We start from the raw sequence: 20753 nt of genomic DNA, 5'->3' as shown, positions 1-20753 counted from the left end.
AGACAAGAGATGTGTATGAAATATTTTCAACATTTTCATGTTTTTTGTCATCTTTTATATCAATGATGAATTAACTTTGGGGCATATTGTTTCTTCTAATAAGTAAACATTAATAAGGAAAGTTCATATATAACTTTCAATAATTTTATCTAATATATATATATTATAGTGTGTTAAAAAATGTTATCTGTATACTGCATATGCGCAGAAGGAGGGCCGTGACAGTGCTCACCTGGTGGAAGTACTGTTTCTGGGTGGTAAGGGTTGGGAGATTTTCTCTAACCTCTTAATTTTTTCTATATTGTCTACATTTTACAGTGTGCCTATATTACCTTTGTAAATCAAAATACACTTGTTCAAGAAAGTGGAGAAAAGAGGGAGAGATGGAGAAAGGGAGGAAAGAAGGAAGAGAAAAAGGAAGAAAAAAGAGGAAAAAAAGAAGAGAGAGAGAGAAAGAAAGGGAGAGAAAAAAATAGGAGAAAGAAGGAGGAGGAGGAGTTGTGGAGCTAATCTAGGTGAGAGATGGCCCGGGGGACACAGTCTATTTGTTCTGATTTGGGGAGGAAGAAGGATAAAGTGGAAAATGTGAAATGTGTGTTGTATGTGGCTTTGGAGTTCTACAGACCCAGGTACATCTTGCCCCTGCTACTCATTAGACAAGTTCCCTAAACTGATGTCTGAAGTTTCCTCATCTATAGGAAGAGAATAATCATGCCTACTTAGCAGGGTGCTTTGAGGTTGTGATGATACCATGCTGGCACAGTGATTTGTCCTAGAAAATTCCTTAACAAATGTCAGATTCCTTTTGTATTTCTTCTGGTACCTCTTTCCCCATCCATCCATCCCCCATCCAAGAAGCTTCTGTTTGGACAGGTGTTTCCTAACTGCCAGCAACCTCTCAGTGTGAAAAGAGACAGCCCCTGCCCTTGGCAGAGCGAGCAGGCCAGGCAGGGTCAGAAGAGGCAGGTGCATCTGCAGAGAAGTCCAGGCAACCCTTCATTAACCGTTTGCGTTAGAGGAAATCTCTTGGTTGCTGGCCAGCTCCCCGTGCCCTGGCTTGGCTCATCAGAGTGGCGGTGTTTTTCTGAGCTCTCCAGGAGCCAGTGGAGAGCATGTCATTTTAGTTTCCCTTCCTCCTGCTTCCTTTGCCTCTGTTCTGACTCCCACTGTTAAGTGCTCTGGCTCTTTATCATGGCTTTGACATCGAGAAAGACACTTTGGAATTTAATTAGCCACACAGTTGCCACAGCAACAAAAACATACACACTTAAATGATTTATACGCATAGACAATACTTCACAAAAGAATAAATTTAATCTTGCAGCTCGGAATGAAATGGATTCTACAATAAGAAAACTGCATTCTCTCCCGATGAGAGGCCCCCAGGTCTTCACGTGATGTGGGTGAACACTGAGGGGGAGGGGGCAATGTGGCCTGTGAGGATCTCATGACAGGGACGCGGGCATGTTGGGGTTCTTGCCGTGTACTAGCCTGCTCTGCAATGGGCATTCTGGCCTCTGGTCCCTCAGTGCCAGGAGTGACGGTGAACCTTATTCCATGAACCATGAGCATGTCTTCCCACGGGGCATGTTCCTCTCTTATGAATGCCACACATAGGTTTCCCCATATCCCCACACACAAATCCTGAGATGGCTTTCACATTCATTGGAGCTCCTTAATAGAGTCACAGAATGGAAAGGACTGTGTTTACAAAACAAAAGCGAAACAAGACATGCAATCAGTTCTTTTGTAACAATGTCTGCCTTATTCCTGCGCACTTCCCTTAGAGATGGCAGGACTAACGCAGCCTATGGGTGCCACTGAGGAAGCCGTACTTTTTAAGGTGGCTTAATAACTACTTAGACGGTATCAGGAGTTACCGTGCTTTATTTGTCCTATGGGAGAATGTTGTCTTCATAGGCAATATGTATAAAAATAAACAAAAGCAGATAGTTTCTTGAAATATTTGTGCTTTATTTTTAGTTTCTTTTCCATGTTTTGCATATATTGGATCTTCGCAATCCCCAAGAATAGGAAGTTGTGAATTTTCTTTTCCTGCACCTTTCTATCAGCTGAACGGACATATGTATATTTACTTACAAAACATAAATGCACTTCTACTGTCAATCCAAATATATTCCAAGTGAATAAAGCATATTTTTTTTAATTTTTGAAAAAAACCATTGACATTGTCCTACTCTCTCTTACACCTCAAGGGATCCTCTCGCATCTCACTTTGGGTACCATTTAGTTAGTCATCCTCATTATTTCCAGAAGAATTAGGGTGCTTGAAATGGGAGCCACAGAGAAAAATCGTTTTACTTAATTCTCCAGTATGAGATCTTGAGGAACCAAATGAAAGGTCTTGAGGGGACTGGGCATACAGTGTCCCATAACAATGGCCTAGGAAAGAGTAGAATAGGGGTATACACAATACCAAGTCTTCGCTGCTCTTTGATCAGAACAAACGGATGGATCTCAGTCTTCTCCCCTCAGGTTTGGGCTCACACAGCCCACTGGGGAAGGACTGCATGCCCCGTGGGGCCCTTTCCCCTAGCAAATGCATGTAGGTGAATGAACCCAATAGAGTAGTTACTGTGGGAGCCAGGGAAGGTGAGGCAGCTTTAGGAAGGCCCAAGTTCCCACAGTGGGCAAGGCTAATGAGGTCCTTTGGCACAGGGCCAATGACTATGACCAACTGCCTTCGAGGGTGGATTTCCTGAGTCTTGTGAAGGGAGTTAGTGCCCTGCAAGAAGGTCAAGGTGGATGAGTGTACATGGATGGGTAGCAATCATCAGAGCTGAGTTCTCCAAGGCAGGACTGTGCAGCCAGCAGGAGTGTTAGGCATACCCCAAGCCCCTTTGGCTGCTTCCCGCATGGGCATCCCTTCAATTGCCCCAGCATCCATCATCGGGACTTCCTTGCTTGTGTTTTAAAGAAGGCCACAGACAGCATGTTTGAGACTTTCCTGGCAAAGAGAACAGGCCCTCAGTGCTTTTTCTGAAGTTCTGAAATCCACAGAGCACAGGAAGTGGAAACTTTTCTTATAATGTAATTGATAGCAAAACCTGACTTGATCCGAACTCATTTGGGCTGCAAAACTTGACCTTATCTGAGAGGAGGTTATCTGTTTAGTGTGAATATTCATATGCTTCACGAAGGAATATTTATGTGTTTGCTTACGGGTGCTGCCCCAGACCCCACGGAGGACGCTGTAGAATGTGCAGTCCACATCTGTGCCCGCTCTCCCTTCCTGCAGTCTGCCATGACCTGCATTTAGAGGTGCTGCTGGCCCTGAGGATTGCAGAGGAGGGGCCGGGCCACGGGACAGAGGACTTCTGGAATCTTCCATTTACACAGCAGCAGGGCATAATGCTGTGTTATCTGCTGGGAATCCGCTTTAGCTGGTGCCTTCCTGTTAGAAAGAATAGAGGATGCTCGAGTAAATTTGGAACAGGGGGTTTGTTGTTTGTCGGGGGTAGGTGTTAGCGGGAGCTGGATGGGGAATGGATGGGAACAGCTTTAGGTTCTCTCTCCCTTGTCTTGTCTTGCTTTTGCTCTTTTCTTTTCCACTTTCCCTCCCCTAGGGTTGCTGCATGGCGCCTTTTCTCCTCCCCCCACCCTTGCTGGCCCTACCACCCCCTCTTCTCTTTGTTTTTCTCCTTCTCTTCTCATGGAACCCCTGATCGTCTCTGGGCATCTGCTCCTTTCTCTCCCCACCCCCTCTCTGCTCACTCATCATTCTGGTTGCCCATGAACTTGGCTTGCACCCAGCTTGTCTGTATCCAACTATATTTCCATGCTTCATGTCATCAGACACGTATTCTTACTGCCACATGCTTCATCTTTCTGTGTGCCCCAATTCAACAAAGAGAATTCTAATTGTCTCAGCTCATCACTTCATGCCAAGTCTATGGAAGGACCACCTTTGTGAGGTGCTCACTCTGATATAATTAGATGTGTCAGGGGTAGGCCTCGTGTGACACAGAGCATGGCTGCCTAAGCCTGCCCTTGAGTGGGTGCTGGTGTTTCACTTAGAAGAGGTATGGTTGGTCAGGTTCCCAAAGTCTACTACCTGGTCCAAACTCCAACTTTGCTGAGTGATGCCATATTGAAACAGAGATTAGAAATAGTTTAGCAAGCTCCAGCACCCTTAGTGATATCCTTCTTTTTTGCCATCTTCCAGCGGATGCATAAATAATCCATATCTTCTACTGCCTTAAGATTACAGGGTTTCTCTCTTTAGCTGGCCAGAGCCACATGCCTCCAAGACTCATTATTGAAGATAGTCCCCATGTGGATCAAAGCTTGCCAATTTCAACCCTACCATTCTTGTACCTCCATGACAAAGAAAAAAGACCAGAATGAACCCCAGATAGGGTCTTCTATAAGGTCTGTGTTTAATACATGTTTGCAGAAGTCATTTAGATGAATATATCAAAGAGGTTCAAAGAGTCAATGGATATTAATGCCTCCATGTGATTTTACTGTATTTGAGCAGCTCCAGGAAATGTGCTTACCCAAAGTGGGAATAATGGGTTTTGCTGATGGAATAAACATCACGGGAGTCCTTTAGTAGGTATGAAGGAGGTAGTTCTTCTGCATCAATGTGTGAAGCCAAAGCCGAGAAGGAGATTAGAGTTGCTAGGATCACATGCAGCCTGACTTTGGGAGGCTTCTGCTCCAGCCTCCCCAAGTGCTGACAGATGAGGGAGAGAGTGGGGCTGGCAGGGCTTGGGCAGAGTGAGGCCAGAGGACAGGCATCTTGGAGCTGGGCTGGGCAGGACCCCAAGCCCAGCTGTGCCATCTGAAGGGTTCTGAAAAAGAATCCTGAATGAAACTGGGAAGGCCTGCTGTGTCAGCAAGTGCTGTTTAAGTAGATTTTCTAGCTGGCAGGGTGCTAATGAGGTGCTAACACAGGGGAGGGAGGCAGGCGGGGCTTTCTGGGAGAGGGAGCAGATCTGAGCAACTCTTCAAAGGAGTTGAGTTGAGAGCCTGAGAAGGCGGCCCTGCCCACCTGCCCCAAGTCAATCTGAAGACTTCTTTTAAGAGAGCTGAAGAGGACAACTTCTTTTCAGCTGAGAACAGATTCTTTTGCTCTCTGGCTTATAATTTTTCAATGATTCTCCTCACTTTTTAGAAGCCAAAGTGTGCACTCACTACTGTGTTCTGGACCAAACTCTTTGCACACAGAAGTGGAGGGAAGGCTCACCCCTCACATCACAGAGGTGGGCTCTGGGACCCTTTCCCCCCAGAGGGACTCCATTTCCCGGGATCCCACTCCTTTCTTGCCAAGGAAGCTGCAAAAGGCATGTACTTCCATAGCTCTTTCCTGCTGGGTTTAAATAAAAATAAAATTAAGATGGCTCTTCTGGGATCCTAGCAAGATACCTTTGTTTGTATCTCTTTATTTTAAGGACAAAAAGAGTTGGCATCTATAGATCAAACTATATGAAAGTTCCATTTTTGTAGGGCAGAAAGAACTTTAAATAGGCAATGTCACATAGTTCAAAATAACACATCTATCTGGAGCTGGGCATTAGATAGGTGTTCTCAGGGTGGTATAGAGGATGCTCTGGCTAGAGGAATTATGAGGATGGGGAGGCAGAGTGGAATAGGAGATTGAGAAAAATAGTGATCACAGTGACACAAAATTCATGGTCGTAGGAAGAGTGATAACATTTACTGAGGATTGTATTCTGTAGTAAGAGTTTGATATGTAATAATTTATTTAATTCTTAACATCCTCTGGAGGTGGTAACTGTCTAAATAGAGAAATTAAACTCCAAGAAAATTAAGTAACATGCCCCTAAGATCACCTGTGGGGACACCAGAATTTGACCCATCAGAGGTGTCCTGAAGTCTCCTAAGCTTTAACAGAGAAGGAGGAACAAGAGAAGCGCTCTCAAACAAACCATCACCCATTCCCTGGCTGGGCTAGTTGAAAAGTCCAGGCAAAGTGTGATGGGGAAAGAGGCAGGAGGGGAAGAGTAGCCCCTCAGATGGGAGACAGACTCGTGTTTGGATGCCAGCCCTGGTTCTTACTGTCTCTGTGAGCTAAGAAAATTAAATTGACATGCATGAGTTTCAGGTTCCCCAGTTTTAAAATGGGGCTGATTACCAACACCTTGTGAGGATGTTGTGAGACTTTCATGAAATGATGTTCTCTCCACTAGGAATTTCCCCAGGAGAGGTCAATCTTATAGATGTCTGTTTGGCTTTTTTTTGTTAAGAGAGCTCCATTTAGGGAAAAGTGTGGGTAGATTGTGAGCAAAAGCTTAAGACCTTGAAGCAGCCTCTTATGTTTGGAGATTCAGCAGGTGTTTGGGTACAGAGACTAGAACAAGTCTACAAAACTCACTCTAGGGAGAAAAGGACAGGCTAGAGGAGGCAGTGACTGATTGTGAAAGCCACAGGTAGACCACATGGTGGTGACAATAGCCTTATCTGGACACCGGGCAACAGGAAGGCTAGAAGCATCCTATCCTTAAACCAGTGGCTGTTGGCACCACTAGCCTGGCAAGTTGGCCCTGAGAAAGAAAAGGGAAGATGAGAAGAAAAGAGGGAGGGAAGCTGTGTGGTCATTGATCAGCAAGACGGTCCCATTTTGCAGATTGGAATATTGAGGTATAGAGAAGTTAAATGATTTGCCCTACATGAAAAAGCAAGCAAACCTCAATTACTGAATTGATTCTATGAATTGTTCCCAGCACTCTACCCTGCATCCCAAGGAAGCCCGACAGAGAAAGAAAAGCATCCACAGTTACCAGCCAGGCCAATTAAAAGGCAATTATTTTTATTACATGATGAGTCTTTCACTTACCCAGGGATTCACCACAGTGTTGTGTCTAAATAGCAGCCACCTAATACCAGCTCCTCTCCACCAGCTCCCTTCTCAGATATGTGAACGGGCCCTGACAGGTCATAAATTGCTTGTTTTTAGGAAAGAGAGAGTAGAAACTCATCAAGACCAAGTATTAAAAGCCCCTGCCGATTAGAGACCAATCAGGAATGAAGAGGTATGAATACTCCAAGGGATTTATAACTGAAGTCAATGAGAAAATGTAATTTCACTTAAAAACTCCATACTTCATAAAACCAATTTCATGGAGAAAAAAAAAAAAAAAAACCCTGCTGGAACAGGCTCAGGTATGGATGCACCAGGGCTACCCCATTAGGGCAAATTTGTTATAAGGAGATTTGGATCCAGACCATATGCAACTTACAGTAATCAAATATATACAATTATTCAGAAACGCACCTGTGGTGTCACGTGAGGCAGGATCCAGCCATTAGCAAACATCAATTACTCTGCAAGACTCCAGCATCTCACAGAGGTGCCTTGGCCCTGGTGGTTGTGTTGGTCAAAGGGGCCTTGGTTAAAAGTGGTAACCTCTACTGGCGGGGCTGCAAACTAATACAACCTCTATGGAAAGAAGTATGGACAATTCTCAAAGAACTAAAAGTGGACCTTCCATTTGATCCCACAATCCCATCACCAGAAAAAAAAAATCATTTTACCACAAGGACATTTACACTAGAATGTTTATTGCAGCTCAGTTCACAATCGCCAAGACCTGGAAACAACCCAAGTGCCCATCAACCCCTGAATGGATTAACAAACTGTGGTATATGTACACCATGGAATGCTATTCAGCTTTAAGATGAGACTTTATGTCATTTGTGTTTACCTGGATGGAGATGAAACACATCCTTCTTAGTAAAGTATCACAAGAATGGAAAAGCAAGATTCCAATGTACTCAATACTAATATGAAACAAATATATACACAACTATATGCCACATGAAAGAAAAAACACAAGTATAGTCTAGCAATATAGGAAGAGGAGAGATTGGCGGGATCTCACCTAATGTGCCCAGTGTGAAGGTGTTCGACACACTCCCTGGGTGAAGGATTCAACGGCAACTTGAACTTTGCCTCAGAAATAAAAACAGTCTGGGCGGCAGCTGTGGCTCAGTGAGTAGGGCGCTGGCCCCATATACCGAGGGTGGCAGGTTCGATCCTGGTCCTGGCCAACTGCAACAAAAAAAAATAGCCAGGTGTTGTGATGGGCACCTATAGTCCCAGCTACTCGGGAGGCTGAGGAAAGAGAATCACCTAAGCCAAAGGGCTGAAGGTTGCTGTGAACTGTGATGCTACAGCACTCTACCAAGGGCGACAGAATGAGATCTAAAAAAAAGAAGACAGAAAGAAAACCATGTAACCTAAATATGTGTACCCTCCTATTAATCTGAAATAGGAGAAAAAAAACAAAACAAAACCCAAAAGAATTGGTGACATGTTGGAGTTATGCCAGCAAGGTTGAAGCCCTATGAGCCCTCACAAACCACATGCAAACAAATTACTTCTCAGGAAGGCTGCATTCATTATAGCAGCCCTAAATAAGATTATTCCAAGTAAGAATGGATCTTGTGCAGTGAAGGGTAGAAGAAACTCTTCTAATGTGAATCAGGAATAAAAGCCCTGAGTTCAGGTTCTCACTCCGTACTATCTGGGTGGCGCTGGGCAAGTCCTCACACCACTCTAGCTCTTTATGTCCTCACCTGTTAAGTGAGTAGATATAATTAGGTGCTTCCTTTATCCCTCCCAGCTCTGACATTTTCAGGTCTGTGACCAGGCAGGTGTGATGTCTGAGGTCTTCACATGGAACAGCCTGGTCAGGGTCTAAAGCTTGATCCATCTGGGCCATGCTTAGATGTGACTGATGTTGAGGCTGCTGGCCAGGATAGGGACACGATTCTGTGGCTTTTTAAACTTGAGGACTAGGAGGAAGCAGCGGATAGAAGTCAGATGGAAAAGGACAGAAGCGTCAGGGGAAATGTTATTGGCAAAGGGAGACTCTTAAACCCGTGAAACTGGAAACCACGAGACAAGGACAATGAGGCCTTAAAAACCTAGCCATAGAATCAGCGGTCTACACTTGGCTGGCTTCTACAGAGGAGGAAAATAGGCCTTTGGGGTGCACGGGGTGTTAAATCCCTTCCTTGTTCACTTGCCAGGTTGTGTTTTCCTGATGTGACCTCCCTCCACTGCAATCCTTGTCCCTCTGATCCCCGGCCCCGCTTCTCTCTCACACACACACATTATACACAGCCCACATTCTCAACAGGAATTATTGAGTATGTGGCTTTCTGAATTACGCAGAAGACATTTTTATTATTGGAATCTACGCTTCCCTGTGAGTCTCAATGACACAGGGAGGGACAGAGAAGGCTTGCTTTTAATTAACTGCCACAGGCCAATTACAGAGTCAAGAAGAACTGAGGAACTGCCTTTTCTGGGGATTTCCAGAGGGATAAATGGGAAATCTCATGGACAAGCATTACCACTGTTAGGGACAATGACGGTAGTCGTGACATAAACAGCTGTCATCTACAGAGTGTCTGTTTCATGCCAGGCAGTGTACAGGTGATTTACGTTCGTTGATGGGGGTGGGCATGTTGTTTTTAAGCTGGAGGCAGCCTGATCTGCTCGTCACAATTGTGCAAAAATTCAGTTAAGGAGAAAGGGAGCCTTCTTCTATTTTTTAAAGCAAAGTATTTTATTGGGGTTGATGATGAGAAAACACGAGCTCGACTAGGTCTGAGTGGGCTGAGATTAAGAAAAAGTGCAATTACTCCCCTGAATAAAGCAACAGGCCCGGGGGAGTGAAAAGGGCAGTGGGGTCCGGACAAGAGGAAAGATGGAGAACGGCTCAGGGGGAGCATGTGGGGGCTGAGGAGAAGGCCCAGTGCTGACCTTCACTAATAGCTCTGCAGTTTCACCTCAGTCACCGTGGATCTCGGAGGGGGTGGGCAGGGAGAGCAGCAATTTTGTCCTGTGTTGACATCTGAAGACATTTGGGGTTGTCATGATTAAAGTTGGGGTGTTATTGCATTTAGTGGGTAGAGGCCAGGCATCCTGCCAAACATGCCACACTGTAAGGTCAGCCCCACAATTAAGCATTATTCAGCCCCAAATGTCAGTAGTGCTGAGGTTGAGAAGTCCTGCTCCAAGCCCCTGGGAGACCCTGCTATACACTCACAGCCTTGGGTCACCAAGCTCAGGAACAAAGAAGAAGAGGCCTTCTCAGACTGAAGCAGAGCTGGGCAGCGGGAAGAGAGCAGCCCCAGCCTCGAGCCATCTGCAGGGTAAATGGAAATTCACCCTGCAGGACATAGAAGGAGCAGAAACATGAGTATGGTGCAAGTCATGACAGGGAAACCTAAGTAGCCCTGACCTTGGCTCCAGGACCCTTGGGAACCATGGAAAGGTGCTAGATTCCACCTGAATTATGCAGAAGACATGTTTATTATTGGAATCTACCCTTCCTTGTGAGTCTCAACGACACAGGGAAGGACAGAGAAGGAGCTCTTGCCATTTTTTTTCTTAATATTCAACAGAAAGGGAGACTCTTAAATGCTATAGGACTTGAGGACAGCAGTTTAAATACACATTGCCCAAGCTGGGTGCAGTGAGTGGCTCATGCCTGTAATCCCAGAACTCTGGGAGGCCAAAGAGGGTAGATTACTTGAGCTCAGGAGTTTGAGACTAACGTGAGCAAGAGCAAGACCTGGTCTACTAAAAATGGAACAAAGTAGCCAGGCATTGTGGCAGGCTACTTGGGAGGCTGAGGCAAGAGGATCACTTGAACCCAGGAGTTTGAAGTTGCTATGACCTAAGATGCATTGGCACTTGGCTCCAGGGCCACTGAGTAAGACTCTGTCTCAAAACAAAAAAACAAAAACAAAAGCAACACACACACACACATTGTCTCTTTTTCGCTTCACAAAAACCCTATGCATAGCTCTGTCAGCTCCATTTATAGCGGAGAAAGACTGAGGCTTCGAGTATTTGTAGGCTGATGATCAGGCAGGTGACTGTAGAGCCCAGGCTGTCCACTCTCCCACCTGGCCTGAAGGCACTGGGGGTGTGCACATGTGTTCATCCACATGGCTCCAGGTGAGTGCACCACTTTAAGCAGTATTGTGATGTCAGCACACACATGATAGGGTGAGTTTCCAAATCACTCACATGCTCGGCTGATGATTGTCAAGGCTTCTTCAGGAACATAAAAAAGATTACTAAGCTTCAGAATTTTTATGAAACCAGCAGTTGTTTTTTTCTGAAGTTTATATGCAGGTATTATATCCAAGTCTAGTTCCTTTCCTTTCTTCTATCTCTAAATTACATTCTCACCTTCATACCACTGGGGGTCAGGGCCATTTATTCCTAGGAAATAAATCTCCTGCCAGGAAATGGATAGGAGAGTCCTTTCTCAATGGGGCAAAGATGGCACAGGTGTGAACTCATCAGTGGAGGTGGGGGGCAGTTCTGCCCTCTGCTCAGCAGAATGGGCTTAGAGTCCTTTTGAGAATCTGAAAGACTGTTAAGAATGCTCAGACCTGGTTATCTTGCCAAAGTCTAATTTGATATCAAAATTAATCAGAAAAATTGCTCCATCAACTAATGTATGTAGTAGCTCTGTACTTTCCCCCACAGGACCGCCATAGCTATTGATCCATCCAACCCTGGAGTTATTTTTATATTGGGCCGAGTGAAATCTCAGGCTCTGCCTTAGTTATACACTTCCACAAAATGCTTTTAGGTCAGTAGCTATAATATTAACCATTTTCTATAATACTAATTTAATTTTTTATACATTATATAAGTAATAATTTAAATTATTATAGTTAGGGTAATTAAGTCTTTCATTGAATATGAAAGACAAATAAGACCGATATATTCAGCACTTTTTTCAAATGGAATTTCTTGGTGACAAGATCAACTATGAACACTTGGAAGATGGCACCATATCTCTGGCAGGAGGTTCTGGCTGTGGCCGTCTCCCCTTATTGTTCCCTCGCAAGCCTCATAGCCTGAAGATTGAGAATACCATGGTAGGTTTCGGCTCTGAAACCCTACATCTCTTTTCCTCCTCAAACAAACCCAGGGGTTGTAGGATCTAAAATCCAACTGGCTAAATTGTGTTGCTTATGCTTTGTAACACTAAGGATATAAGGCTGGTCTCAAATCTTAGTTCTGTGTAAATATTTTGGAAACTACATCAAAAGGAAAGAGAAACTGTTCTCTTGTGCAATGTTAAATTCCTGTAAGTATTAATTCAGATGGTTTCCCATCTATTTCCAACTCACCCCTCCCCTGTGTCATATCTCTTCATATTGTAGTTCCGGGGTTCTCACCCTGGTACTCCTCCCAGCCTGGTAGGTCATAGACTTCTTTGTTGCATGTGTGCCTGTGTGGGGTGTGCTGTGCATTTCAGGGCATTTAATATCATCCCTGGCCTCTCCACTACAGGCAATAGCACATCCCCAGAAGTGACAACCAAAAATATTTCCATACATTGCCAAATTTCCCCTGGGAAGTAACAATTGTCCTCAGTTAAGAACCACTGCCATAGTGGATTGGTCTTTATCAATGACTTATTTTATATAGGCCACAAACACTAAACCCTTTAAATGAGAATCTCTAACTCCCAGGGTTTGTAGATCTAAACGCAAAACATATACTGGAAAGGGCCTTATACTTGGAGTCAAAACCAGATTTGAATTTAGATTCTGCTATTTATTAACTGGGAAAGTTAAAGTTTCTGAGTTTTAGTTATACCTACCATGAAATGAGGTTGATCATGTACCCCTTACAGAGCTGTTACGAAGGTAAAATGACAGGCCAGAAGTGAAGCATCTAGAACCACGCCTGACACAGAGCAAGTACCCAGTAAAAGCTGAATCAGGAACTAAATTCCTCCCACTTGATGTGCTGCACATTTGTCCTTAGCACTACCCTAGATAAAGCTTGCTCATTAACACATGTATGTTTCTAGGAATTTGCTAAGGTAATTAAAAAGAATTAATTCCTGAAGACCATTATTTCCAAGTGAAATGAAAGACTCCAAATCTCAGCATCTCATTGATGGAGAGAAACTCAGAGAAAATGTAGTTGGTTAAGTCAGATTGTGTAACATGGGGAATTCCCGGAGTTGATGACTAGTTCACTTGGGGATAATACCCAGCTTTGGTCCATGGCCGTGACCTTGACCTGCATCTGACTATTTAAATCACAGAACCGTGGGCAGTGTTTGAGTGGACTACTTCATGGAATGACTCACTTCACTGGTATGAGCCTCTTGGAAATGTCTATAATACACAGGAGGCCCTTGTTTCTGCTCTTACCCCAGGCCTTCAAGATAAAAGATTCATCTTGTAATTTCTAAGGCTTAGTTCTACCCTGCAGCCTAGAGAGTCCATCTCAGCTTGGCTTTCCTGGGCACAACTCTGGCCCATTTTAAGCCCAAGGTACCCTTCAATATAACAATTGCAAATTGTGATTGCTGGTGATGTTGCCTTCAACAGTGAGACTGCCAGAATCTAGGCTTTAGGGGAATAGACAGATATTCATATAGCACAGAATCAGAGTAAATGCAGAATGCATGAAGGAGAGAAAATGGGAAGCACATGGATTGTAGAGACAGGCAGACATGATTCAAATACAGTAGAACCTGCATAGTTGACCACCTCCCTACACTGACTTCTCCTTAAGTTGACCTAATTTTTTCTTTTTTAAAATTAATTTTTAATTAAAGTCATAACTATATATACATTTATGGAGCACAATGTGATGATTTGATATAAATGTGGAATGCTTAAATCAACCAATTAACATAGCCATCACCCCACTTACTTATTTTTTTGTGGTAAGACATTTAAAATTTACTCTTAGTTGTTTCGAAATATACCCTTGCATTGTGCACATTAGATGTGATCCCATCAAATGCCCTCCCTTCTCCCACCAATCGCCCTTCCCTCCTCTCCCCCTTCTCACTCCTCCCTCTTGCTAGACTATATCTGTGTTTTATCATTCATATGAGTGTGTGTTTATATATTAGTTTCATATAGTATTGAGCACATTGGATACCTTTTCCCCCATTTTTGAGATACTTTAACAAGAAGAATGTGTTCGAGCTCCATCCAGGTAAACATAAAAGATCTAAAGTCTTTTGAGGGTGAATATTATTCCATGGTATACATATCTCACAGTTTGTTAATTCTTTCATGGATTGAAGAATGTTTGAGTTGCTTCCATGACTTGGCAATTATGAATTTGGCTTCAATAAACATTCTGGTGGAAATGTCTTTGTGGTAAAATGATTTTTGTTCTTCTGGGTAGATACCTAGTAATGAAATAGTGGAGTCAAATGGAATATCAAATTTTAGTTCTTTGAGTATTCTCCATACTCCTTTCCATAGAGGTTGTATTAGTTTGCAGTCTGACCAGCAGTATTAAAGTGTTCCCTTCTCTCCACATCCACTCCAGCATCTGCAGTTTTGGGACTTTGTGATGTGGGCTAATCTTACTGGAGCTAGGTGATATCTCAGAGTGATTTGGTTTGCTTTTCTCTGATGATTAAAGACAATGAGCATTTTTTCATGTATTTGTTGACCAGAAAATATTTTATGAGGAAAAATTCCCCATTGCAGCAATACCAAAAATAAATAACTGGGATTTGATCAAGCTAAAATGCTTCTGCACAGCTAAGGGCACTACAATCAAAGCAAACAGCCTTTACAAAGGGAGAAGATGTTTGAATGTTATGATTCCAACAAAGGTCTGATAACTAGACTGTACAGAGAACTCAAATTAATCAACAAGAAAAGAGAAAACAACCCCATTTCTTTTTTGGACAAGAGACTTGAACAGAAACTTCTCTCAAGTTCACCTAATTTTCATAGACTGGACATGTGCCACATGTATGCATAAGTTACAGAAGGTCTAATTCCTTCTGCTGATCCCCTCTGTATGCTGACCAGTTTGTTATAGTCCCTTGGGTGGTGAACTTCTGGAGGTTCTAGTATATTGACCCCCCCTGCTTACCAAGTGGGTGATGTGGGCTACTAATCCACTCTGAGCTTTGGTTTCCTTACGTGTGACATTCATGCTGAGTTCTGAGGCCTGGAGGTGGTGCAGGCATGGCATGTGACATGGCAGGTGCCACAAAGAGGGGCCCAGTAAACACAAGTCCCTGATAACCATTATTGCTACTCTAGTGGCTGTTTGTTTGAAATGAGAAAATTGGTCTGAAGCTTGCTCGAACTTCTTTCAGATGTGGTAATTTCTCAGCGTTAAAGACTTTCTAGCAAACTTTTTTTCTGTGCTGCCTTTAATCACATGAGCCAAATGCCTACCACTGGAACTGAACAGGAAAATCTGGGACATACAGACTCCCAAACAGGCTAACAAGAGGCTGAGTTAGAGAAGCCCTTTGAAGTCAACTTTGAGGTGACCCTAATCACATTGGCTCTCAACTCCTCTCTCAGAGTTGTGTTCCCAGACTCCTACCTGCAGCCTCCCGTCAGCTTCTCCAGATCCCATACTAGAGGGAATCTTTTTACAAAGACTTTTATCTCCCAGAAGTGGACGGCTCAACCTGAGAGCACTAATAGATGGATTGGAGGTAAACTCTGGCTCTCCATGTACATCTGATATTTTTTGTAATGACTGCAGGTTATTACTTCTGAAAACTGTAATTGACTAGATCTGTCAAAGCACATAATATCTCTGGCTCCAGCTTCTTCCTTATTGTTGATAGAAAGGCCTTTGTCAAATTCCAAATACCTTTGTTTCTCAGCTTTTCTCTACTATATGTTTTATGAATTTGAAGGCATAAATGAATGCCTAAGCATTAGAGGAAATCCTTGTATTCTGACTCATTTTACAAAGAAAAAGAGGCTTGGAAAGTAAGGGATGTTACTGTCAGAATTTGTACTTGCAGTGGGTCTGGGTGCCAGCTGAGCTCTACTCTTTCTCATTTGTAGGGAGAGTCTTGGCTGGGTTGGTGCAGCTAGGGGTCTTGTAAGATTCAAGCTTAAGAAGTTTTAAGAGTTGGAAGACCCTTTTCATTTTGTCTAGTGTTTTACTGTAAAAAATTCAAACATTTAGCAAAGACAAGAAAATTTCAACTGTGAGTAAACACTCAAATATCTACTATTCAGCTTCTACCATCATTGTTCTTATGTTTACTTTATCAGTTATCTTTGTCTATTTCTCCACCCTTTTCCCCCCTATTAATTCATCTCACTTTTGGTGTATTGCAACGTCAAGTATAATATCAGTATACCCTGATAAATATTTCAGTATTTATGTGTCATCAGCTCTAGTTCAACATTTATTTATAGGATATTTTTCCTTTGAAATAAAATTTGCATACAATGAAATGCATAAATCTTGAGTGTGGCTGAGTTTTGACAAATGCATTTACAAACCATAACTAGACACGTCTACATATTTGCTGGAATGGTTGCAATTAAAAATGACTGACAACACCAAATAATAGCAAGATTGTGGAACAACTGTAACTCTCATTACAATGTTAGCAGGAATATAAAATGGTCCATCATCTTTGGAAAAATGTGTGTCAGTTTCTTATAAGCATGCACATAATGCATGAAGCTCAAATTCCTATGAAAGAATGTTGTGTAGCCAAAATTCCTATAAAGATCCTGAACTAAGCCATCACCTTGGAAGTTTCCCTTAGTTTTTGCTTCTATTTGTCACTTAGTATTTGCTCCTATTCCCTAAAGGTAATGACTACATTAGACATTTTTCAGTATGGATTAAAGTTTTTGCCTGTTCTTGGATTTCGTATAAATGGAATCTCATAGTATGGAACCTTTTGCATAAGACTTCTATCATGCAAAATAATGTCTTTGACAAATGACCAACAAACACACAAAAAAATGCTCGTCATCCTTGATCCCAGAGAAATGTAAATCAAAACCACTCTAAGATATTACTTAACTCCAGTGAGATTAGCCCACATCAAAAAATCTCAAAGTTGCCAATGGTGGCATAAATGTAGAGAGAAAGAAACACTTTTGCACTGCTGGTGGGATTGTAAACTAATTCAAACTTTATGGAAAGAGGTATAAAGAATTCTCAAAGAACTAAAAGTTGGCTTTCCATTTGATCCTTTAATCTCATTACTTACTAGGTATATATATACTCAGAAGAAAAAAAAATCCTTTTGCCACAAGAATATTTACACTAAAATGTTTATTGCAGCTCAATTCACAGTTGCCAAAATGTGGAAGCAACCCAAATGCCCATCAACTCATGAATGGATTGAGAACCTGTGGTATGTGTATACCATGGAATACTACTTAACCATAAGAAAAACTTTACATCTTTTGTGTTTGCCTGGATGGAGTTGAAACATATTCTTCCCAGTATAGTAGCTTAAGAATGGAAAAGCAAGTATACAATGTACTTAATATTAATATGAAACCAAGATATAAATAACTATATACCCACACAAAAGAAAAACACAAGTATAGTCTAACAAGGGAGAGGGGAGAGGAGTGAGAAGGGAGTGGGAAGGAGGGCAATTGGTGGGATCTCATCTAATGTGCACAGTGTGGGGTGTTCCGCACACCCTCTGGGTGAAGGGCTCAACTGCAGTTTGATAAAAACAATGTAACCTAAACATTCGTACCCTCATATTAATCTGAAATTTTAAAAATTGTTAAAAAATAAAGTCTTTGAGATTCATCCATAATGTTGGGGGTATCAGTTATTTATTCTTTTTTATTGCTGAGTAGTACTCCAATGTATGAATATGTCCCTGCATATTTATGAATTTTCCCATTGATGGACACTTGGGTGGCTTCCAGCTTGGAATTATTATGGTTAAACCCGCTATGCTTATTATTTACAAGTTTTGTTGTGTACATATATGTTCGTTCCTATTGCTATGTAAATACCTAGTACTGGAATTACTGGGTCATAAAATAGGTGTATGTTTATAAGAAATTGACAGACCTTTTTCTGAAATGTAACATTTTGTATTCCTGCTAACATTGTACATGAGTTATATTTGTTTCAAAATTCTTCCAACATTTCTGGCCAATATGTAGAGATTTTAATTTGTATTTTTTCTGATGCCTAACGATGTTAAACACTTATCATCTGAATTTTGTTCATATATGTATATATATATGTGTGTGTGTATAATTTTATAAAGAATCAATTCAAGTATTTTCTCCTTTTTAAAAAATTATTTATCTTTATATTATTTATTGTAGAGTTTATTTATATTCATGACACCAGTCCCTTGTCATACATGTGATTTAGACATATTTTCTTCCAATCTGTAGTTTGCCTAGATATTTCCTTAACAGTGTCTTATTATAGATAAAAGTTAAAAATACAGATTTTTAGTGGAATTACTGCCTTATTCTGCTGGTATATTTATTGATTCAAGTGGTTAACAAGTTACATCCCATTGTCAAATCTAGTCCATTTGATCTCTCCATTTGGACACATACAAGATTGAATGAGGAAGAAATGAAAAACTTGAAAAGACCAATAACAAGTAACAAGAGTAAAAAGTAATAAAAAGTATTCCAGTGAAGAAAAGTGTAGGATTTAATGGCTTAACCATCAAATTCTACTGAACCTTTTTTTTTTTTTTTTGGCCAGGGCTAGGTTTGAACCTGTCACCCTTGGCATATGGGGCCAGTGCCCTGCTCCTTGAGCTTCAGGCGCCACCCTCTACTGAACCTTTAAAGAAGAATTAATAAAGATTCTTCTCAAAATATTCCAAAATACTGAGGGCGAGGGACTTCTTCTTAATTCATTCTATGATTCCAACATAACCCTGATACCAAAACCAGACAAGGACACAACAAAATAAGAAAACTATAGGCCAATATTCTTTATGAACACAGACGCAAAAATCTTCAACAAAATATTAGAAAACCAAATCCAACAACACATCAAAAAGATAACGCACCACGATAAAGTGAAATTGATCCCTGGAATGCAAAGACGGTCAGTGAACATCATCCATCACATGAATAGAATGTGAAGGACAAAAAGCATGATCATTTCAAGAGGTGCAAAAAAAGCATTTGATAAAATTCAACATTGCTTCATAATAAAAACTGTCAATATAGTAGGTATAGAAGGAAAGCATTGCAACATAATAAAGGCCATATATGAGAAAACCACAGTTAACATATTAATGAACAAAAACTGGAATAAGACCAGGATACCCACGCTCACTACTCTTATTTGACATAGTGCTAGAAATCCTAGCCAGAGCACATAGGCAAGAGAAAGAAATAATAAGTTTCCAAATTGAAAAGGTAGAAGTCAAATTGTCTCCGTTTGTAGGCAACATGATCTTATATGTAGAAAAACCTAGAGACCCTACCAAAAGACTCTTAGGACTGATATACAGATTTACTAAAGTTTCAAGAAGAGAACCAAAGTCCAAAAATCAGGAGTGTTTCTATACATGGACAACAAACTAGCTGAAAAAAGAGATCAAGAAGCCAAATCCATTTACAATAGCTACAAAGAAAATAAAATATCTAAGAATAAATTTAAGGAGGCAAAAAACTTTTATGAGGAAAAATACAAGACAGTGATGAAAGAAACTAGAGAAGGTACAAACAAATGTTAAGACACCCTGTCTTTATTGTTAAAAAATAAATAATTGTTCAAATGACAGCACAACCCAAAGAAATCTGTAGATTCAAGGTAATCCTTATAAAAATACTACTGTCATTCTTCCCAGAGACAGACATGCAAAGAAGCCCTAAGATGTGAATAGAACCACAGGGGAGGAGACCCTGAGTAGCCAAAGCAATCCTGAGCAAAACGAACAAAGCTGGTGTATGTAAACAATGGAATATCATGCCGCCATAAAGAGATGAAGACTTTATATCTTTTGTATTAACCTGAATGGAGTTCAAAGAACATTCTCCTTGGTGGAGTATCACAAGAATGGAAAAGTGAGTATCCAACATACTCAGTGCTAATATGAAGCTGGTAGATGGCTCAGCACCTGTGGCTCAAGTGGCCACATACACCTGAGCTGTCAGGTTCAAATCCAGCCCAGGCCCACCAAACAACAATGATGGCTGCAACCAAAAATAGCCAGGCGTTGTGGTAGGCGCCTGTAGTCCCAGCTACTTGGGAGGCAGAGGCAGGAGACTCTCTTGAGCCCAGCAGTTGGAGGTTGCTGTGAGCTGTGATGCCATAGCACTCTACCCAGGGGGACAGCTTGAGACTCTGTCTCAAAAAAAAAAAGAAGCTGGTAGATGGATAACTACATATCTACATGAGAGAAAACACAATTAAACTCAGGTGGAAGGGCAGAGGAAGGGCAGAGGGAGACTTGAAAGCTCTCACCTAGTGGGCACAAGGTAAGGGCAATGTAAGGACACCTCCTAGGTGAAGGGCTCAACTACAACTTCGATTTTACCTAACAAACACAAACAATGTAACCTGAATTGTTTGTACCTTCATGTTAATCTGAAGTGAAAAAAAAAAAAAGAATGAAGCTGGAGGCATCACACTATCAGACTCCAAACTGTATTGCAAAGTAACGGTAACCAAACACATGGTACTGGAAGGAAAACAGCATGCACACCAATGGAACAGAATAGAGAACCCAGAAATTAATCCACATATTTACAGCCAACCGATTTTTATTTATTTTATTTATTTTTTTTATTTGTAGAGACAGAGTCTCATTTTATTGCCCTCAATAGAGTGCTGTAGTGTCACAGCTCACAGCAACCTCCAATTCCTGGGCTTAGGCGATTCTCTTGCCTCAGCCTCCCAAATAGCTGGGACTACAGGCACCCACCACAATGCCCTGCTATTTTTTCGTTGCAGTTTGGTTGGGGCCAGGTTTCAACCTGCCACCCTTGGTATATGGGGCAGG

Source organism: Otolemur garnettii, unplaced genomic scaffold (assembly GCF_000181295.1).
Source record: "Otolemur garnettii isolate 467f Iridium unplaced genomic scaffold, OtoGar3 scaffold00029, whole genome shotgun sequence".
NCBI classification, from domain to species: Eukaryota; Metazoa; Chordata; class Mammalia; order Primates; family Galagidae; genus Otolemur; species Otolemur garnettii.
Note: the sequence above shows the minus strand (reverse complement) of the source record.